This window comes from Saccopteryx leptura, chromosome 1 (assembly GCF_036850995.1).
Source record: "Saccopteryx leptura isolate mSacLep1 chromosome 1, mSacLep1_pri_phased_curated, whole genome shotgun sequence".
Classification (NCBI taxonomy): Eukaryota; Metazoa; Chordata; class Mammalia; order Chiroptera; family Emballonuridae; genus Saccopteryx; species Saccopteryx leptura.
Genome location: NC_089503.1, coordinates 92,519,065 through 92,542,386, shown reverse-complemented (window position 1 = coordinate 92,542,386; position 23,322 = coordinate 92,519,065). Strand labels below are relative to the sequence as shown.

At 37.4% G+C, this 23,322-nt stretch overlaps 2 pseudogenes; one reads left to right on the top strand and one right to left on the bottom strand.

Annotated features, from left to right (window-relative positions):
• The first annotated feature begins 6,996 nt into the window (after nucleotides 1–6,996).
• LOC136388093 (UPF0538 protein C2orf76 homolog pseudogene) lies at nucleotides 6,997–7,392 on the top strand (annotated as a pseudogene).
• A 1,311-nt stretch (nucleotides 7,393–8,703) lies between these two features.
• LOC136388092 (large ribosomal subunit protein eL21-like) lies at nucleotides 8,704–9,185 on the bottom strand (annotated as a pseudogene).
• Nucleotides 9,186–23,322: the final 14,137 nt, after the last annotated feature.

Sequence of the window (23,322 nt, the reverse complement as noted above, 5' to 3'; positions counted from 1 at the left end):
TCAGATGTGGTTCTTCAGCCTGACCTGTGGTGGCGCAGTGGATAAAGCGTCAACCTGGAAACGCTGAGGTTGCCGGTTCAAAACCCTGGGCTTACCTGGTCAAGGCACATATGGGAGTTGATGCTTCCTGCTCCTCCTCCCCTCCTTTCTCTCTCTTTCTCTCTCTCTCTCTCCTCTCTATAATGAATAAATTAAAAAAAAACAAAAAAAAAACAGATGTGGTTCTTCAACTGATTTCAGGCTTTTGCCCCGCCCCTGCAGGAGGAGCCCACTCGGGGTCTGCTGCAAGCCTCGGCTCTGTGGGCCGGGCAGGGCTGCACACCTGTGCTCAGTCACGGGTCTCCGCTGTTTCTGGGCTTTGCCCCACCCCTGCGGAGGAGCCAACTCACTCATTGGGCCACAAGCCTTGGTCCATAGGCCCAGCAAGGCTGGATGCCCGTTTGCCCTCACTCAGCGGTGGGTCTCCGTTCCTTCCAGGGCTCCCACCCTTCCCCCACAGGTGGAATTGCAGGCAGGCCTGCATCCTGGCCTGACCACTTTCGCGTGTCCCCTTTACCCCTGCTGGGCAAGACTGATCTCTCACCCAGGCCTCAATCATGACCAGCTGGCCTCTGTGCTTTCCGATAGAATTGCAGTTTGCATCCCACCGCTGCCCACCCTCCGACAAGCCCTCAGCTGTGTGGGTGAGAGCGCTGCAGCTCAGACCCTAACACTCCATACTGTAGTCCCAAAGGCTCCCTCCTTCTAAGCGACTCTGCTCTGAGTGCTATGAAAGAGCTTGTTTGGCTGGTATCCTGCTTCCCTTTGCTGATATTGCTGTTTCCAGTGGAAATATTCTCTTCAGATTTGGGGAGGGACTCAGCCCAGGGGTTAGGGTGGCTGTCCCTCAAAGTGTTTCTCCCTGTGCCTCCTAGATTACACTCTCTTCCCACTGCTCCAGTCCTCTCCTCTCTCCCCCCCACCCCCAGAGCCCCAGGTGAGTGATTGTGAGAGAGGTTTTCTGCCCGGTCCTTTTAAGAAGAATCCTGGGTCTGAGAAATCTGTCTCTTTCTCACAAACAGTATCCTGACTTGTTTTGCAGCTAAATACTGTCCATATGCCTCTTCTAAGCTCTGGGGCTGCAGGCTGGGACTTTGTTCCTGGGGCTCAGGACCCTCCCCGCTCTGCTAAACTCACTTCCCGCCACATGAGTCTCTCCCGGCTGCCATTTGCTCTGGGGAGTTGGGCAGCCCTCTCTGCATTTCCACTTTTCCTACCAGTCTCAGTGTGGCTTCTTCAGTGTTCCTTGGTTGAAGAGTCCTCTTAGTTTAGACCAAGGTTGGTTTTACCTGATGATGGTTCTTAAAATTAAGTTGTAATCCACTTTGGTTCTGGGAGGTGGAAGTTGGTACATCTGCCTACTCCATTGCCATTCTTGCTGCTCCCTCTATAAACAAGTTTTTAATTTTAATCTGGTCAAGGTCTTTCCTTCTTTTCTAAAATCATTAATTTCTACTTTTTGTATTTGTTTTAAGAACTGAAAGGAGTGTGGTCTCTATTATTGCTATTTTTTAAAAAAAACTTAATTAATGATACTTCCATGTCAAATTTTGTGAACTTTCTATGGTCATTTGATTATAAGTTATATATTTTGTTTAGTGTATATTTACATATAAGTACTATATAGAGTATAGCCTTATTAGTATACAACTTATACCCTTTATAACAGTGGTAAAAATCATTTAAAGTGTTTGATCAAATGCAGATTTCTTAGAACTACTCCCAGAATATATGATGCTGTAGGCATGTGTAGGGTCTTAGAATGTGCTTTATTTCATAAGAATCCTAGCAAAGTTTGCTGCAAGTGATCATCGAACCACACTTTGAGAAACTCTTCTCTACATTTGTACTTATTTTTATTTTGTGCTTCATTTTTTTATGAGCTGGAACAGTAAATTAAAAGTACTAACATTATTCTATTTTCTGTTGCTTTGGCATTTTGAATGATGATACTAAGTGGTATGATTCAGCAAAACTTATAAAATATGTACATTTTATTACTGTCAATTGCCCTTTGTTTCTCCATTCTTTCTTTTTAAACTGTCTAGTATTACTGTCTAACTTCTAGTTTTTTTGTTTGCTTCTATGTATGTATATTTTCCTAGGATGATTCTTCCTCTTTTTTAAAACTTTTAGTCTTTCTAAATGAGTGCTAAAACATTTCTTATGAATGGAAAATATTGATTTTTTCCCCCACAGTCTGATAGTGTTTTTCTTTTGATAGTTCAGTTTTTTTTTTCATTTTCATTATGACATATGTCTGATATGGGCTGTCATTGTATTTTGGAAAAGTAAGCATTTGTGTTGGCTTGAGAATTAGAAATTGTCAGAAGCACTTCTGTTTAACTCAAGCTTGTCATAAACATACACAGCAGGGATCACTAATAACAAAATCTATCTCAACCACCAGAAGTTATTCTGAATTTTTGTAGTGTGTGTCAAACAAGGCTTAATCCAAAGTGAAAAAAGAGAGAGAAGAAGGAAATAAAATTTGCAATAAATTATCTTGCATTTAAAATGATCTAAAATAGACATAGTTATGAGTTATCAAATTATTATATACTAAGTTTATTAAATTATCTAAAGCATGTTTCATAAAGTTTGAGAGCCATATACTCAGAATACCACTTTCTCAGCTTCATAAAGGTATGTGAAATATGATAAAATACAACTCTTTAAATTGTACAATTTGATAAATTTGAAATATGCCTAAAACCATAACCACAAGTACATTAATGAATATATCTATTATTTATAAAAATTCCTTTATTCCCCATTTACATTCTTCCCCTGAACCCACCCACCTCCTTCTGCTACTTCAAGCATCTATAGTCATCCACTCATCTGCTTCCTAGCATTATAAATTACTTCAAATTTTCTGGAATTTTAAATAAGTGAAATAATACATTAGACACTCTTATGTCTCTTTCCTGTCACTCAGCACATAATTATTTTAAGATTTACTTTTTATTTTATTTTTTTTTAATTTTTTAAATTAATTTTTAGAAAGGAGAGAGAATGAGAGAGAGAGAGAGAGGGAGAGAGAGAGAGAAGGGGGAGGGAGGAGCAGGAAGCATCAACTCCCATATGTGCCTTGACCAGGAAAGCCCAGGGTTTTGAACCGGCAACCTCAGCATTCCAGGTCGATGCTTTATCCATTGCGCCACCACAGGTCAGGCTTAAGATTTATTTTATCGCATGATCAAGATTTCATTTTTCTTGCTCAGTAGTATTCCTGCCTATGGATATATAGTAGTCCTCCTTATTGTGGTTTCCAGGATTTCAGTTACCCCTGGTCAAGTGTAGTTTGAATATATTAAGTGGAAAAATACAGAAATAAAAAAAATTCATAAGTTTTAAATTGCATATATTCTGAGTAGTGTGAGAAAATCTTACAAGTCCAATTCTGTCCCTCCTAGGATGTGGGTAATTCTTTTCTCCAGCATATCAACACTGTATATACTACGTTATTTACTTACTTATTTTGCCATTAAACCTTGCCAACTTTGTCAAAAATCAGTTGGCTATATGTGTGTGATTCATTTTTGGACTTTTAAATTGTTTCTATTGATTAATCTGTTCATCTTTATGTCAATACTTGAAATCAAGCTGGGTAAATTCTCCAAATTTGTTTCTCTTTTTCAAAGTTGTTTGGGCTACTATAGTTCCTTTACATTTTTATATAAATTATAGAATTAACTTTCATTTCCTACACAAATGCCTGCTAGGATCATTATTCAACATTTGATTTACAGATCGGTTTCCTAGCAACATCATGACATCTGATTTATGATCATGTCTCAGACATCACTGATCTATATACAGTGTCCAATTTTTGATAGCTGGTATCTAGGTAAAACAATGTAAGGAAATCAGAAAGGGAACAAGCTGGGGCAGTAAGCAACTTTAATTATTGACAATAATGTAAGTCATGGGATCTCAGTTATAGCTCTACTCTGGGTGACCTAGAGATTTGCTTGAGTGATCGAAAAACTACACTTCTCACTGTCCCTTAATATGACAATCTAGTATTGATTTCTTTATACATTGCAGAAATGATTGTTACTCCTTCTCTTCTACTCTATCTCACTAGCAGTCCACTTTGAAAGATGACAGGTCTGAATGAATCCTTGTTATGCCCTTGTTTCTCATGCTCAGTGAAATTCCTTTTGCCCAAGCTCCTGGATTTTGCTAGTTCAAGTAGTGTATCATTGGGTTATTACATTTTGGCCACCCAAGTTAGGTGGATTTGGGATACTACCAGAATTTTACAGAGACATCTGTCCTCAACATCCTTCCTGGATTTGGTCCAAACCCTACTATAATTTGAACATTGTCCTTCATACATTGTGACTTGGAGTAATAGCTGTTTCAATTTATCAAAGATGGGTTTTTTTAATTGCTTTTCTCTTTCTTTTTTTCTTTCTTTTCTTTTTTTTTTTTTTTTTTGCTTCTCATTCTTTTATTATTAGTATTAATTTGGGTTTTAGAAAAGACATTGTAAAAGGACAAAAGCACAACTAAACAAAGCCTTTTCTTTTCCACCTTGGTTAACTTTAAGATGTTAAAATCATCTTTCTTCATGCTTGGGTCAGTGTTTGGTTGAGGAGAGAAAAAGAGAGGAGAGAAGAGATGTTGAAAGAACTTTGCTAAAAAGAACCCTGTAGGAATCTCTGTTTTAGTTTACCTGGCAGGGACTTTCTCAACATCTATCCCATTTGTGCCCTGCAAAAATCACCACTCTGCCTTATCAAACGGATGTATCAAACACCTTATCTCTAATCCAACTGAGATAAAAAGAATGACAAATTACCAGAACAGGTAAATTCACAAAGTGACAATTGATTTACCGGTTTTCAGGAACTTTCCTTATACCAGCATCTATTCTTCATATAGCCAAGATCATTTCCAACTCTTGTTCTTCAGTTCTATTCACTGGGTAGGGATCTTGCACATGTCTGCCCCACAGGAGCCTGCCTGGGCACCAGCTCTTTTTTATATACAGTGTGAAGAAACTGAAGTTCAGAGAAGTTAGGTGACACAGTCAAAGGCATTAATTCAGACACTGCAGAGCCAAGACTCTATCTTCTTTTTTTTTTTTTTTTGTACTTTTCTGAAGCTGGAAAAGGGGAGACAGTCAGACAGACACCCGCACGCGCCTGTCTTGGATCCACCCGGCACGCCCACCAGGGGGCGATGCTCTGCCCATCCAGGGCTTCACTCTGTTGCGACCAGAGCCATTCTAGCACCTGAGGCAGAGGCCATGGAGCCATCCCCAGCGCCCAGGCCATCTTTGCTCCAATGGAGCCTTGGCTGCGGGAGGGGAAGAGAGGGACAGAGAGGAAGGAGAGGGGGAGGGGTGGAGAAGCAGATGGGCGCTTCTCCTGTGTGCCCTGGCTAGGAATCAAACCCGAGACTTCTGCATGCCAGGCCGACGCTCTACCACTGAGCCAACCAGCCAGGGCCAAGACTCTATCTTCTTAGCTAAAGGTGCTATTATTTTATTTTTTTAAAATATCATCTCCGAGCATGGTAATGGCTTTATGATGGGTCCTTTTCAGGGCCCCTTATAGTATCTGCACAGCAGAGTCAATTGTAGCCTTGAACCACTGCCCAGCCTCCTTACCTGTGAGCTTTGAGCACTGATGGAAGTTGTACACTGTATCTCTAATAACTGTCTTACGAGGATTATATTATTTCTTCAGACACTGGTTCAGAGCATATAGTCACATGCCTCAGGTCATACTGATGAAAATTGTAGAGCTGAGCTAGGACTCAGTATGACCTAAATCCAGGGTACTTTCCAGTGCAGAAGGCTGCATTCCAACTAAACTGGTTAGCCAGTACTTTCTTCTTCCCTCAACCCAGCAGCCCCTATCATATACTTTGGCTATATCACTTCTTGAATTAGTCCAAATAGTCTAGTTCATACCAAGGTGGTTTCAAACTCTGAATAAAGCCAATGGGGAAAAATCTTACTTGTAAACCTTTTATTGATACTGTTCTAAAATGTCATCAAGTAGCAGAGATTTGGAAAGTTTCCACTATAACCAGCTATGAGATGCTGAATTAGAGGCTCTCAAAGTTAATTGTGTTGTAAATATTGCAGTGCCAGGTTTAATCATCTGATCTTGTTTCAAGTTTACCTACCTGGAAAAAAAACTGTGCTGCTTTATTACTTGGAATGGCAGAATTTTCATGAGTTATCAGAAGTGCTACGCTGTATCTGGTAGGAAGGAAAATTATTTTCTTGAACTCTTTCAAATCCATCTTTGAAAGTTGTTAAGAGAGCACAAAATATTAGTGAACTTGAAGACATAACAGTAGAAACTGTCTATAATGAAATAGAAAAAAATCTTAAAAGTGAACAAGTATCAGTGAACTATGAGACAAATTCAAGGAGCTAAATGTACAAGTAATTATAGTTGTCTAAGAAGAGGATAGAGGTAGGTCTGAAAAAATATTTGAAGAAAAATATAATTGAAAAAGTATCCAAATTTTGTGAAAATTACAAACATGCAGATGTAAAAGTTTGAGAACCACAAATATAAGAAACACAGAGAAAACTATACCAATTCACAACATAATCAAATTGTTTAAAACAAGTAATAAAATATCAAAATCATTCAGAAAATATTAATATATGCATTATGTTCAGAAAAGCAAAGATATGTATGACATCAGATTTCTCATTGGAAACAAGAGAAGCAAATATAAGTAAATAAATAAATAAAATTGGGGTGTAGCATCTTTAAAGTACTAATAGAAAAATATTCTGTCAGCCTACAATTATATATCCAGCAAAAATATTCTTCAAAAAAGAAGGATATCAGGATACTAATTTTGACTATTCATAGGCTTCCCTTGCTGGGTCTCAGAGTAAAGCCAGTGGGGAATATATATTTAGAGAGTTCTTGTGTACATATATGAGAGATTCCTTAGGATACCTACCTGTGATTGAAATTGCTCAGTTGAAAGGAATTTCTTCATAAGACTTTCAAAGAAATGACCAGTACAATTCATCTCATTGATTTGTTTGAGATTTTCAACTTTAAACCTGTAGTATGTCTCAGAGTTAATTTGAATCAAATGGTAAAGAAAATAACAGTATTTCTAAAAGAAGATATCTCTTTAAGGACCAGCTTGCCACCACCATTCAGAAATTATAAGTATAATAAACTAGTCTAAAAGAAAAAGACAAATGAACTTGTGTTGAATTTGGAAGATGACAACAAACTGTGAAAAGAAGATAGCACTCTAAGAACAGTTGGAATCACCAATAAAACAGAAATTACATTCTTCTGCAAAAAGGACTATAAAAATTACAAAGCAAATCCCATTCTATCCTGGTAAAAACCTCTCAGAGACTTCCTTTTTGCATCCCTTTATTAAACTCTTTATTCCACTAGTGAGTTTATGAAATTAACAAATGGACTTAAAAACTTTTTTAAGGACTTAAATAAAGACATTTTCCACACATACCCAAGTTGCCATAATTCTTCACACAGCTATCTGCAGTGCAAGAAATGTTAAGAGAAGTCTTTTAAGCAAAGGTGAATGATATCAGATGAAAACCTGGATCGATACAAAGAAAGGGAAAACAACAAAATGTTAATTATATGAATAAAAGTAGATATTTCTGTAAAGAACTTCTGTAAGTTTCTTACATTATAAAAGAAATGATAAAATAGCACAAAATAATAGACTGATAAATTAAAGTGGTATGATATAAACCCTAAAGCAACAACTAAAACAGCATAACAAAAATTTATAACTATTAAGCCAAAAAGAAGATTAAATGAAATAATAAAAAATGCTCAAATAGTCTCAAATAAGAGAGAAAAAGAAAAATGTGATTAAAAAAAACCCAGATGGAATACGTAGAATACAACTATCAAGATTGTGTAATCCCAGAATTATTTAAAATCACACTAAATATAAATGGTCTAAACATCCTAATCAAAAGGTAGAGTAGATTAAATCAATTGTCAGAGTAAATTAGAGGGGAAAAAAGGACATTCTTATATGCTGCCTATAAGAAACCTAAAAAAAAAAAAAAACCTTTAAATATAAAGACACAATTTAGTTAAAAATAAAAGGATGGCCACAATGTATATGTGACAATAACCTTAATCAAAAAGTTGGAGTAGTTATTTTAATTTTAGACTAATTAAATTTCACAGCAAAGACTGTAACCTGGGATAAAGAGGAAAATTTTACAAAGGGTCAATTTATCAAGAAGACATAAGATTTCTAAATGTTTGTGCACCTAATAACAGAACTTCAACATAAATAAAGCAAAAACTAATAGAAAGCAGTTGACAAATTCACAACTGCTGCTGGGTGTTTTAACACACTATCTCAATAAAACGAATGGAGAGAAATCAGTAAGAATATAAAGACTTGAGCAACACTCTTGACCAACTTGACCTGTATCTCATAAAATGCTCCACCAAGCAACAGATACTTTTCAAGTGCACACGAAAACCTTATTAAGATAAACCATATTTTGGGTCACAAAACAAGTCTGAATGCATTCATTTTATTTTGAATTAAGGTACAAGGTTTTCTTTAAATATTTCTTTGGGGGAGGGGACACCACACCTCTATTCAAGTAAGAGAAATATTTTGAACAATACGGAGGTCTTTTTTATTATTTCACACTTACCATGCCATGAATTGACAGGGAGTGGGTTCCAGCAGCTCAGGCTCCTTTCTGTGGGTTCTCACAAAGTGTGTCTCTGGGCGGAGCAGGCTGGCACTTCAGTTGAACCCGGGTGACTTTTTCTTTGGCTTCCTTCTTTTTCTGATCTTTTTCCTTCACATTTTCAGGAAGCTGTCTTGGCTCTTAGAGTGCTTAATATGCTCAATATGTACATTAATTGTCTTGACAAGAATCTTATCCTTAACTTGTTTGTTCACAGCAATGCCCACTGCATGCTGGGTGACATTGTAGACTCCTCCAGTTTTGCCATGGGAACATTTGTGGAGCATTCCTTTTTGAACAGTGCCATTCCTTTGATGTCTGCAATATCACCCTTCCTGTAGATTTGCATGTGTGTGGCCAAAGGAACAACTCCATGTTTTCTAAAAGACCTAGAGAACATAGAGCAAGCACCTTTTCTCTTTCTCTTTGTGTTAATCATTTGGCAAATTATTGAAAGATGGCAGTTACAGCCAAAAAGCTAGAGAGTACATTTTAAAGGAGCTTTTATGTATAACAATGCTGTGCATTAGCTGCTGTTAAACTAACTGCATTCATGTGTAAAGCTGCTGAAGGCAGAAGAACAATCTTAAAACATGAGAAAGTAAAACACTGACATTTATAAGAATAAATGAATAAATTATACTCTATTCGTTATGGAAGGAATTTTAGAGAGAGCAAGGTGTAATTATCAAAACATGTCTTTGTTCAGGACATGAAAGCTGAAACAATGATTAAAAACTACACATTTCATCCTTCCCCTTTGTGAGCTCAGATTGGAGACAACCTAAAGACACAATGTAAACAATACATTAAAGCTTCCATTCCAGAGGAATTTGAGTTTCAGAGGAGAAATATTTTCTTTTTCCCAACAAGACTGACAGAAATATTTTAAGCACAACAAAGTGACTCACTAACCTCTGATGCTCTCTATAGATTGGGTTGTTTTAGAAAGAAGTCAAATGATGTTTCTCACGGAAGGCAGAAGTCAATACTTCTTACACAGAGTCGCATAGTCACATCCTGGCCTTTTCATTGGAAAACAACATTTAGGGACACCCTCCCTCCCAGGCAAGAGGAAGATTGGAGATAGACCTATCAGTGCACAAAAATAACTCTAGATAACATGGAGTGTTTCTCAGTGGGGTCTTATTTCACATGAACTAGAAAGAGAGTGATATTGTTGCAGGAATTACAGCTGGTGGAGGACAGACGATAAGACAGTTTAATGGAGGAAGAATTTATTAGTAGGCGGCAGAGGACTTGACGCTAGTAACACCAAAGCACAAGCTCCCCGAAGTTAAATTTCTTACATCTTATATAACTTTTACAACTTCTGTGCAAGGGGCGCGTGATTCCTTTGTCTGTGGTCCTACGTGCACCTCGTGGCTCAAGGTGGGGCAGGGGAGTTTCAGCAGGGCAGCAAGGGAGAAGGGGTTTCCTGACCCCTGGCCCTATCTATTTATAGATTCTGTTTTTCTTGTGAGTGTTGTAAGATGTGGATAATCTTTAACTGGCGGAGCCAGTCATTCTTGCAGGCCCTTCTCCTGCATTCTTCTGGTTTCTCCCCCTCTTAATATTATCAAGCAAAGTTTGTGTTTACGAAAGACATGGGAAAAGTGTCATATGTTCATAAAAATTTAAGACATTTCTCAGGAAAGGGAAGAAGAGAACTCACATGGTTATTTGCTATGTACCAGGCACTTTATATGTCTTATTACATTTATTTAACATATAGATTCCCTGTTTTCCATATGGTAAGTGCTAAGAGCTTTGACTTCGCTGCCCTAATGAAACCTAGTCTTCACAAAGTGTTAAAGACTTGCTGCTAACCACCAGTGACTGTCCATGTATGTACTTGCTAGTGGTCTCCTCTTTTGCATAGTTAGTTCTGTTACCATCAGTTCTATGACCTGTTTTCTCTGTGGTATTCAAGAGTTTCATAGACTGATACAAAGTATTGACTTAGTAAGTTTATGTTGAATGACTGAACCAATAGGAGAGCAGTCAGGTTGCCTCAGGACTGGGTTACTCCAGATAGTGAAGGTGTATTATTGGCCTAAGGAATTATACATACAGTGATTCCTCCTCCCTTGGCATACTTGGGTCTACCCTTAAAGAAAGCCAGATACTCTACTAAATATATGTGCTCGCCACAACAACCTGTGAAATGATTACTGTAATTCCTCTTTTGTAGACAATGAAACTGAAGCACAGAAGGGTAAGGAAATTTTCCCAGAAAATCTCATTCAGTTACTAGTGATTGAGTTGGAATTCAATGCCCAGATCTGTCTGAGGCCAAAGTCTTTTCATACTCCTCTTTATACTAAATTCCCAGGAAGGTTTCCATTTTATTTTTTGGCTTCTTGAAATTTCAGCCCATAGAGCCTCTTAAGAAACTTTTCCAAACTGGGTGAGGGTTAAACTCCACCAAGGGCTTTGGGAACTTTTCCGCCCTCAGGAAATACAACTCATCTGTCTGTCAGCTACTTCATTAACACCAGCCTTTGATCTAGACACAAGTTCTGGCATTTCCTACATAGTTTTCATTTACAAAATAGATTGCTTCAGAAATCACATATTGGGATTTGGAATGTGTTTTTCAAGTTGTATCACTTTTGCTATCTTCTGAAATTCCTTGACTCCCAAAATATCTTTGGCTCCTCTCTACCTCCAGTCTAGAGATAGACATTTCCAAATTGAATTCTGCTCACCACAGCTGACTTCACGCACCTGTGTTCTTTGAACAGTCTCCTGTCCAACACTGGCATTTCAGGAATGGCAGAAACATGTAGAACGGTTTTCTAAGCTCTAATAATTCCAGCCTCTTTATTTATTTATTATATTTTTAAATTTCTCCCGTCTCAGGGGAGCTACTTCCTATATTTGTTGTCTCTATGATGTCTTTCTGTTCTCTTTTCACCTTTCTAATTCTTCAGTGCCTACTTAATAACTCTGCATAGAAAATTCTTTCTGTTGAAATTACGAGTATGGATTTTTTTTTCTCATGGCAATCCTGATCAATCCAGTATGCAGCAGCAAGATATTATAAAATTTTCTCTCTTTAATCTAGAGAAGAGCCATCACAGTTACTCAGAGCAATGAAACTTTGGCTCTGGCCCTGTTTCATTTTTCCAAATGTTCAGGACAGATTGATTGGTGTATATCAGTAGTTTATTCTCAGATCAATCAGCTTTGGTAGATGGGAAAGAGCCATGTAGTTAAAACATGTTTCACTGGGAGCTGACCCCGGAGAAAGAGCAATTATAAAAGGGGCATTTACGATGTAATTATAACTTGAGGTGATTAAACAATCTTAAAGGATTCCACATTCTTTTGAATCACAAAAGGAAGAGTACAGTATTTCATGCAGAATTAGTATTTATTATACCACATTCTATTTTTTTTTTTTTGGTTTACATGATCTTTAATGATATTATTATTATTTTTTTATATTATATAATTTTATTTTTTTAATGGGGTGACATCAATAAATCAGGATACATATATTCAAATATAACAAGTCCAGGTTATCTTGTTGTTCAATTATGTTGCATACCCACCACCCAAAGTCAGATTGTCCTCTGTCACCTTCTATCTTGTTTTCTTTGTGCCCCTCCCCACCCCCTATCCCTCTCCCATTCCCCCCTCCCCCCCGTAACCACCACACTCTTATAAATGTCTCTTAGTTTCACTATTATGTCCCACCTACGTATGGAATAATACAGTTCCTGGTTTTTTCTGATTTACTTATTTCGCTTCGTATCATGTTATCAAGATCCCACCATTTTGCTGTAAATGTTCCAATGTCATCATTTCTTATGGCTGAGTAGTATTCCATAGTGTATATGTGCCACATCTTCTTTATCCAGTCATCTATTGATGGGCTTTTTGGTTGTTTCCATGTCCTGGCCACTGTGAACAATGCTGCAATAAACATGGGGCTGCGTATGTCTTTACGTATCAATGTTTCTGAGTTTTTGGGATATATACCCAGTAGAGGGATTGCTGGGTCATAAGGTAGTTCTATTTTCAGTTTTTTGAGGAACCACCATACTTTCTTCCATAATGGTTGTACTACTTTACATTCCCACCAACAGTGTATGAGGGTTCCTTTTTCTCCACAGCCTCTCCAACATTTGCTGTTACCTGACTTGCTAATAACAGCTAATCGAACAGGTGTGAGGTGGTATCTCATTGCCGTTTTGATTTGCATTTCTCTAATAGCTAAAGAAGATGAGCATCTTTTCATATATCTGTTGGCCATTTGTATTTCTTCCTGGGAGAAGTGTCTATTCATATCCTCTTCCCATTTTTTTATTGGATTGTTTGTTTGTTTGTTGTTGAGTTTTATGAGTTCTTTGTATATTTTGGATATTAGGCCCTTATCTGAGCTGTTGTTTGAAAATATCATTTCCCATTTAGTTGGCTTTCTGTTTATTTTGTTATCAGTTTCTCTTGCTGAGCAAAAACTTCTTAGTCTGATGTAGTCCCATTCATTAATTTTTGCCTTCACTTCTCTTGCCATTGGAGTCAAATTCATAAAATGCTCTTTAAAACCCAGGTCCCTGAGTTGAGTACCTATGTCTTCTTCTATGTACTTAATTGTTTCAGGTCTTATGTTTAGATCTTTGATCCATTTTGAGTTAATTTTTGTACAGGGGGAGAGACTGTAGTCCAGTTTCATTCTTTTGCATGTGGCTTTCCAGTTTTCCCAGCACCATTTATTGAAGAGGCTTTCTTTTCTCCATTGTGTGTTGTTGGCCCCTTTATCAAAAATTATTTGACTATATATATGTGGTTTTATTTCTGGACTTTCTATTCTGTTCCATTGGTCTGAGTGTCTATTTTTCTGCCAATACCATGCTGTTTTGATTGTCGTGGCCCTATAATAGAGTTTGAAGTCAGGTATTGAAATGCCCCCAGCTTCATTCTTTTTCTTTAGGATTGCTTTGGCTATTCGGGGTTTTTTATAGTTCCATATAAATCTGATGATTTTTTGCTCTATTTCTTTAAAAAATGTCATTGGAAGTTTGATGGGAATTGCATTAAATTTGTATATTGCTTTGGGTAATATAGCCATCTTGATTATATTTATTCTTCCTAGCCAAGAACAAGGTATATTCTTCCATCTCATTATATCTTTTTCGATTTCCCTTAACAATGGTTTATAGTTTTCATTATATAAGTCCTTTACATTCTTTGTTATGTTTATTCCTAAGTATTTTATTTTTTTTGTTGCAATCGTGAAGGGGATTGTTCTTTTGAGTTCCTTCTCAGTTGTTTCATTGTTGGCATATAGAAAGGCTATTGACTTCTGTATGTTAATTTTGTATCCTGCGACCTTACTGTATTGGCTTATTGTTTCTAGTAGTCTTTTTGTGGATTCTTTGGGGTTTTCGATGTATAGTATCATATCATCTGCAAAAAGTGATACCTTTACTTCTTCTTTTCCGATATGGATGCCTTTTATTTCTTTGTCTTGTCTGATTGCTCTGGCTAGAACCTCTAGTACCACATTAAATAAGAGTGGAGAGAGTGGACAACCCTGTCTTGTTCCTGATTTAAGGGGGAAAGCCTTCAGTTTAGTGCCATTTAATATGATGTTAGCTGATGGTTTATCATATATGGCCTTTATCATGTTGAGATATTTTCCTTCTATACCCATTTTGTTGATAGTCTTAAACATAAAATTGTGTTGTATTTTATCGAAAGCCTTTTCTGCGTCTATTGATAAGATCATGTGGTTTTTGTTCTTTGTTTTGTTGATATGGTGTATTACATTAACCGTTTTACGTATGTTGAACCATCCTTGAGATTCTGGGATGAATCCCACTTGATCATGATGTATTATTTTTTTAATATGTTGTTGTATTCGATTTGCTAGTATTTTGTTTAGTATTTTAGCATCTGTATTCATTAGAGATATTGGTCTGTAGTTTTCTTTTTTTGTGCCATCCTTGCCTGGTTTTGGTATGAGGGTTATGTTGGCTTCGTAAAATGTGTTTGGAAGTATTGCTTCTTCTTCAATTTTTTGGAAGACTTTGAGTAGAATAGGAACCAAGTCTTCTTTGAATGTTTGATAAAATTTGCTGGTATAGCCATCAGGGCCTGGACTTTTATTTTTGGGGAGGTTTTTAATGGTTTTTTCTATTTCTTCTCTACTGATAGGTCTGTTTAGGCTTTCTGCTTCTTCTTGACTCAGTCTAGGAAGGTTGTATTTTTCTAGGAATTTATCCATTTCTTCTAGGTTGTTGAATTTAGTAGCATAAAGTTTTTCATAGTATTCTACAATAATTCTTTGTATATCTACGGTGTCCGTGGTGATTTCTCCTCTTTCATTTTGGATTTTGTTTATATGAGTTCTTTCTCTTTTTTCCTTGGTAAGTCTTGCCAAGGGTTTGTCAATTTTGCTGATCCCAGGAAATTGATTTTGCTGTCAATTTTTCTTTTCAAAGAACCAGCTCCTTGTTCTATTAATTTTTTCTATAGTTTTTCTGTTCTCTAATTCATTTATTTCTGCTCTGATTTTTATTATCTCCTTTCTTCGGCTGGTTTTGGGTTGTCTTTGTTCTTCTTTTTCTAGTTCCTTAAGATGTGAAGTTAAGTGGTTCACTTGGGCTCTCTCTTGTTTGTTCATATATGCCTGAAGTGATATGAACTTCCCTCTTATCACTGCTTTTGCTGCATCCCATAGATTCTGATATGTCGTATTGTCATTTTCATTAGTCTGTATATATCTTTTGATCTCTGCACTTATTTCTTCTTTGACCCATTCATTTTTTAAAAGTATGTTGTTTAGTTTCCACATTTTTGTGGGATTTTTTTTCCTCTTTTTTGCAGTTGAATTCTAGTTTCAAGGCTTTATGATCAGAAAATATGCTTGGTACAACTTCAATTTTTCTGAATTTGCTGATATTGTTTTTGTGGCCCAACATATGGTCAATTCTTGAGAATGATCCATGTACACTGGAGAAAAATGTATACTCAGTCACTTTGGGATGAAATGTCCTGTAGATGTCTATCATATCCAGGTGCTCTAGTGTTTTGTTTAAGGCCACTATGTCTTTGTTGATTCTCTGTTTGGATGACCGATCTAGAGCCGTCAGCGGTGTATTGAGGTCTCCAAGTATGATTGTATTTTTGTCAGTTTTTGTTTTAAGATCAATAAGTAGCTGTCTTATATATTTTGGTGCTCCTTGGTTTGGTGCATATATATTAAGAATTGTTATGTCTTCTTGATTCAGTGTCCCCTTAGCCATTATGAAATGGCCATTTTTGTCTCTGAGTACTTTTCCTGTCTTGTAGTCAGCATTATCCGATATGAGTATTGCTACACCTGCTTTTTTTTGGATGTTATTTGCTTGGAGTATTGTTTTCCAGCCTTTCACTTTGAATTTGTTTTTATCCTTGTTACTTAGATGAGTTTCCTGTAGGCAGCATACAGTTGGATTTTCTTTTTTAATCCATTCTGCTACTCTGTGCCTTTTTATTGGTGAGTTTAATCTTTTTACATTTAGTGTAATTATTGATACTTGTGAGTTCCCTATTGCCATTTTATATCTTGCTTTCTGTTAGTTTTGTGTCTTGTTTGATCCTTCTCTTTCGTTTTTCTATCTTTTGTTTTTATTTGGTTGTATTCCATACATCTTTCCTCTGTTGCTATCTTTTTTATCTCATGTGCTTCTGTGGTGGTTTTTTCAATGGTGGTTACCTTTGAGTAATGAAAAGGGTCCCTACCCTGTTCATTGTAGCGAACTATTTTGTGAGTACTTTTGCACTCCATCGTCCTTTGCTACTGTTAATCTCCATCTTCTCCCCCTCTTTCTTTTTGTTGTTGTCACAGTTTAAATTTGGTTTTATTGTGTTCTTCTTGGAGCTTTTACTTGTGGCTCTGTTTTTTTTTTGTTCTTTGTATCTGATTGGAGAACCCCCTTTAGTAATTCCTGGAGTGGGGGTTTTCTGATGATAAATTCCCTCATCTTTTCTGTATCTGTGAATGTTTTTATTTCTCCTTCATATTTGAAGGATAGCTTTGATGGGTATAGTATTCGTGGCTGAAAGTTCCTCTCTTTCAGGACTTTAAATATTGGGGTCCACTCTCTTCTAGCTTGTAGAGTTTCTGCTGAGAAATCTGATGATAATCTAATGGGCCTTCCTTTATATGTTGTATTCTTCTTTTCCCTGGCTGCCTTGAGAATTTTTTCTTTGCTGTTGGTTTGTGTCAATTTCATTATGATATGCCTTGGAGTAGGTTTGTTGGGGTTAAGAAAACTTGGAGTTCTGTTTGCTTCTTGAACTTGAGGCTTTAGTTCTTTCCACAGGCTTGGGAAGTTCTCATCTATTATTTGTTTGAGTATGTTCTCCATTCCATTTTCTCTCTCTTCTCCCTCTGATATACCTATTATTCTTATGTTATTCTTTTTGATGGAGTCAGATAATTCTTGTAGGGCTATCTCATTTTTTTTAATTTTTGAGTCTCTTTCTTCTTCTCTCTGTTGTGCCTCAAGTTGCTTGTCTTCTATTTCACTAATCCTCTCTTCTATCTGACCTGTTCTATTAGCTAAGCTTGTTACTTCATTTTTCAGCTCGTGAATTGAGTTTTTCATCTCTGTTTGATTTGTTTTTATAGTTTCAATTTCCTTGGACATATATTCTTTGTGTTCATTGAGTTGTTTTCTGAGCTCCCTAAATTGCCTTTCTGTGTTTTCTTGTATATCTCGGAGGATTTTTAGGATTTCTATCTTGAATTCTCTGTAATTTAGCTCCAAGGTTTCCAATATATTAAATTTTTTCTCCATAGATTTTTTTCTCATCTAGCTGTGTTACCTCTCTTTCTTTTGTATCCATGATATTTGATTTTCTCTTCCTTAATGGCATCTGAGGGTGGTTTTGTTGATAGTATTAATGAGATTTAATAAAGAATAAAAAGTTTAAAAAAATAATAAAAAAAAATCGAAAAGAGTTGTTTTTTTAAAAAAAAATTAATAATGAAATGAAGAAAAATAAAATAAAATAAAAATTTAAAAAAAAAAAAAAAAAAAAAGGAAATTATTCCCCCCCTCCTTTTTTCATCTCCTCTCCTCTCCCCTCTTTCTTGATAAAATCTTGTGGTGGACTGTGAATTATAACAAACAATGCCTGTGATGGAGGGCCTGAATTGGGGAAAAGTAATAAAGGGGCAAAAAAAAAAAAAAAAAAAAAAAAGAGCGTATGGACCCACAAAAAGCAAATAAGGAAAAAATTTGGGTCAAGAATAAAATGATTTGCTTTTAGGTGTTGGTTGTCTAAGAGTTATGATGAGAGGATTAAGAGGAAAACGGAAAAATGGGGGGACAAATTAAAAAATTACTATTGTATTTAGTGGAACAAGAACTAGATAATATGGAGAGCCAGGGATGGGAGCACTGCTAGTGAGTTAAAAAGGTGAAGTAAAAACCCCCCAAAATGCCACAAACATAAGTTTGAGTCCCAGATAAGATAATTTGTTTGTTATTGAGGTTTGAATGAGAGGAGATGTAAAGGAAAAAGAAAGAAACTAATATAAAGGGAGAAAAGAAAGAGAGAGAGAGAGAAAAAAAAAAGAGGGAACCACTAAAAGACGAAAAAAGAAAGGAGAGAGAGAGAGAGAGAGTTAAGGGTTTTGGAGTGCAACCCTCATAGAGAGAAAGGAAGAGAAGAGAAAAGATAATGGGAGATGTAACACTTATGGGTAGTGTAGTTCAAGGAGAGGAGAGAGTAAGACCGGTAGAGAGTTAATCGGCCAAATTGGAGGAGGAAAAAAAAAAAGTATCAAGAATGAAGATAAGAGAAACAAACGAACAAATATAATAAAATAGGATAGGTTATAAAGTCTGCAGATTATTCTTGATTTTGAGAGGTTATCTTCTTGCTTTTTCTTTTCTCTCCCTCTTCCTGGTCGGTGACTCTGTACCCCGGGTTTTGCCCCTTTGCCACACTCAGGTGGAGGTTTGCAGTTGATAAGTCTCTATGGCAATGTCATGTATTGTGCTTTAGTCTCGTTGGCAGTCGAGGCTCATTAGCATTTATAGGCTCCGACAGTGAGAGAGTCTGTGTTCCTGGAGCCTTTCTCCTAGTCTTTCCTTCCTCAATTAGTAGCCTGATAATCCAGCTATGGGGTTGCTGCTGCCTCTGCCTGGATAGTAAGAGGATCAAAGAGCTGGCAACTCCCCACTCTATTTCCACTCAGCACAGGGATCTGGGTAAGGCTCAGTCAGTCAGAGCTGCTAGCATAATCAGGCGGGCTTTCCACCCACTCACAGACCTCTGGCTCTGCCACTCTGTCCGGTAACACAAGCGGGTGCCCACTTCCAGGGCGCTTGGAGAAAACTCTCACTCACTGGCTGCGCGCGCAGACAAGGATATCCGGCCAGCAGTCTCACGCTCTGAGTGAAACCCCCAACCGCAGGGAAAAGTTGCAGCGTTGGAATTGAGTCTTGCTCCGTCCCCGTGCGCGGCTTTTGCAAGGCGCTGGGGCGGCCCGAGATTCTGCTTTGGCCCACACAAAGGCCCCTGACTCTGCTCCTCTGTGCGATGACACGGGCGCGCACTGCCGAGGCACTCGGAGGAATCGCTCACTCCTTATCTGCGCGCGCAAACCAGGATATGAGGCCGGCCGCTTTCCCTCTGAGTGAAACACCCTCGGCAAGGAAAATCTCCACCATTGGAATTAGTTCTCACTCCCTCCCGTGCGTGGCTTTCCCAGGGCTCTGGGGCTGCCCAGAGACTCTGCCCTCGGCCCACAGAAAGGCCTCTGACCCTGCCTCTCTGTGGGGCAACACGGGCACTGACTCCCGGGGCCTAGGAAGAAATCTCTCGCCCACTAACTGCTCACCAACCAGGAGACCGGGTAAAATGGCCGCGCCGCTTGTCTTTCTTTGTTTGGGTTTGGCGCGAGTGTTAGCTTGTATTGCCCGGGTTGCCACAGGATCAGATTTTCCTCGGCTTGGATCTCCGTGCCACAGCCTGGTTCGGCCGTTTGTATTCACCCCCTTTGCCCGCCTCAGTTTCTATATTCACAGTTACCAGAGAAAGCTGCCCTGTTTAGGTTAGTGAGGAAGGCGGAGCATTTCTTACTCCCTATTTCCTTCGGGGTTTGGTTATATATTTAGCCAATTTTTCACTCAATCATACCTTTGGGTGTATTGCGAAGCATCTGGAAGCTCCAAGTATAGGTTTTTCTGTTTCTGGTTGAAGATCTTGTTGAGTTTTGGGGGAGATTTATCGGTATCGCTTCCTACCCCGCCATTACTCTGACGTCATCTCCCCACCACATTCTATTTTTTTAATTGATAATATACGTAAGAACATAATTTAACTCACCATTCTATAGATAATTTGGTAAATAAGAATATTCTAATTTTCCTAGAAATAACAGCATTTGAAATATCTAGTTTCTGGAATAGCATATATTCTTTTTTTTTTTTTTTAATTTTTATTTATTTATTTATTTTTAATGGGGTGACATCAGTAAATCAAGATACATATATTCAAAGATAACATGTCCAGGTTATCTTGTCGTTTAATTATGTTGCATACCCATCACCCAAAGTCAGATTGTCCTCTGTCACCCTCTATCTAGTTCTCTTTGTGCCCCTCCCCCTCCCCTTCCCTCTCCCTTTCCCTCCTCCCCCCGTAACCACCACACTCTTATCAATGTCTCTTGGTCTCACTTTTATGTCCCATCTACGTATAGAATAATGCAGTTCCTGGTTTTTTCTGATTTACTTATTTCACTCCGTATAATGTTGTCAAGATCCCACCATTTTGCTATAAATGATCCGATGTCATCATTTCTTATGGCTGAGTAGTATTCCATAGTGTATATGTGCCACATCTTCTTTATCCAGTCATCTATTGATGGGCTTTTTGGTTGGTTCCATGTCCTGGCCACTGTGAACAATGCTGCAATGAACATGGGGCTGCATGTGTCTTTACGTATCAATGTTTCTGAGGTTTTGGGGGTATATACCCAGTAGAGGGATTGCAGGGTCATAAGGTAGTTCTATTTTCAGTTTTTTGAGGAACCACCATACTTTCTTCCATAATGGTTGTACTACTTTACATTCCCACCAACAGTGGATGAGGGTTCCTTTTTCTCCACAACCTCTCCAACATTTGCTATTACTTGTCTTGTTAATAATAGCTAATCTAACAGGTGTGAGGTGGTATCTCATTGCAGTTTTGATTAGGAATAGCATATATTCTGAGAGGGATAGGGAGAGGGAGGAAGAAAGAGAGAAGGAGAGAAAATTAAAATATGAAAAACAGATTAGGCCCTGGACAGTATTCTCAGTGGATAGAGCGCGGGCCAGCATCCAGACGCCCGGGTTCCATCCTGGGTCAGGGCACACAGGAGAAGGGACCATCTGCTTCTCTTCTTCCTCTTCTTCTCTTCCTTGCCCCCCTCCTGCAGCCAGGGGCTCATTTAGTCTAAGCATCAGCCCCAGAAGGGTTGCCGGGTGGATCCTGGTCCTGGCTCATACGAGAGTCTATCTCCTCTCTTCTCACTTTAAAAAACAAAACTAAATAGATTAGTCAAGAGTAATTTGGTGATTATATTTTTATGTTCTGGTTTCTATATTTTCAAGAAGTAAAGAAGCCATTAGTAACTTGAATTCTTACCTCTGCCCACCAAACAACGTTCCTACTTGGAAATATAGTCACACTGTAACCTAGTGAATTCTGTGGGGAAAAAATGTATCAGGAGTCTTAGAATTTATTAGTGCAAAATTATAGAAATTAAGAACTAGAAAGAAACTTTTATTTTAGGCTATTTTTAAATTTATTTTAAAAACATTAATTAATGATATTTTAAAACATGCATAAAAGTAGAGAGACTAACATAATGAACCCTCTTGTGCCCATCACCCAGCTTCAGTAACACATGCTTATCATAATCCATAAACAAAACTTTTATTTCTTCTTGAATGAGCTTTGATAGTTTGCGTATTTCAAGAAATTTGTCCATCTCATATCTTACTATTCTTTGACTAGATGAAAGATGGATAGCGATGTACTTCTCTCAGTCCTGATATTGGTAACGTGCGAATGCTCTAGTTTATTCTTTATTGCTCTCATGTTTCATACGTCTCTGAGACACTGTTCATTTTTCTTCATTATTTTGTTTTTCTGTTTTTCAGACTGAATAATCTCTATTGACCTATCTTTAGGTTTGAAGATTATTATTTTTCGTTACCAGCTTAGATATGTTGTTTATCCCGTGTAGTGAATTTTTCATTTGTTATGATAGTTACAACTCTAAAATTTCTGTTTCTGTAAGATGGATGATTCCTGTCTCTTTTGTGTATAACTCCTATTTTTCTATTTGACAAGAAATCATCCTTGTACATTCCTTTAATTCTGTATGCATGGCTCTCTTGAGTTCTTTGATCATATTTGATATGGCTGATTTAAAATGTATGCCAATTAATTCCAAAATCTGAGCTCCCTTAAGGACATTTTCTGTTTGCTTTCTTTCCCTCGCCATGAAAGTAGAAAACATATTTATTTCTTTTCGTGTCTTGTAATTTTTGTTAAAAACTGGACATTTAAAGTCATACATTATAAAAAGACTGGTAACAGACACTTCTATTCCCCTTGAGTTGGTTGTTATTTCTGGACTTTTGTTGTTTCCCTTGTTTCTGCTTATTTGTTTAGCAACTTTTCTGAACTACTTCTGTAGATTCCATAGTCTCTGTAGTGTGCAATTACTGAATTCATTGCTAAATTTTTAAAATTTTATTATAATTTTTAAAATTTTAAACATGGCTTTCTATGGTCATCCTTGAGACAGTGTAATTCAGTAATAAGCCAATGACCAATCAGAAGATTACCTCAAACGCCTTGTCTACATGTCTTCCACCCCTTTTAGAGAGAAATGATGTGTGGAGGCATACCTTCAAACTTCCTGAAGCAGATGAAACAGCTTTAGTTTTTTCTTCCTACTTTTGCAGGGACTGAAGGTGACTGGAGCCTGCTTCTTTCCTGCTCTCTCTCTCTCTCTCTCTGGTCATACACATAGGCTTGTACATATACACAGCCTTTAAGATACTTGAGAAATATCATAGATTTTCAAAATTTCCCATGGCCATTTATATTTCCAGGGTTTTCTTTTAAATTCACAACCATGCTCCTGTTTACGCAATCTGAAATCACAGCCTTAGATAACATTGTCAACACTTTGTTATTGCTTCTTGGGCCTGGGCTTTTTTGTTTGTTTGTTTGCTTGTTTGTTGTTTTTCTGAGGTGAGCTCAAATAATCACAACATCCTGGAAATAAAGGTTTTTGTAGGGAGCTGCAATTTTGTAAAAAATATAGTCTGTTCTCTAAGGATATGCTTTTAACATCCATTGCTGTTAGGCTACAAGGCTGTGGGGGGGAGGGATGGGAATCAGGGAGGAGGATGGCGATATCCCCAAATTGAAATATCACAGACCCCACTATTTTATCAAAGTTCAGTAGTTTCTCTTGGATAGACCTTTTATTTTCAGGTTATCTATGACATTGATAAATGTTTACAGTTTTTTTTTTTTTTTTTTTTTCTTTTTCCATTTTT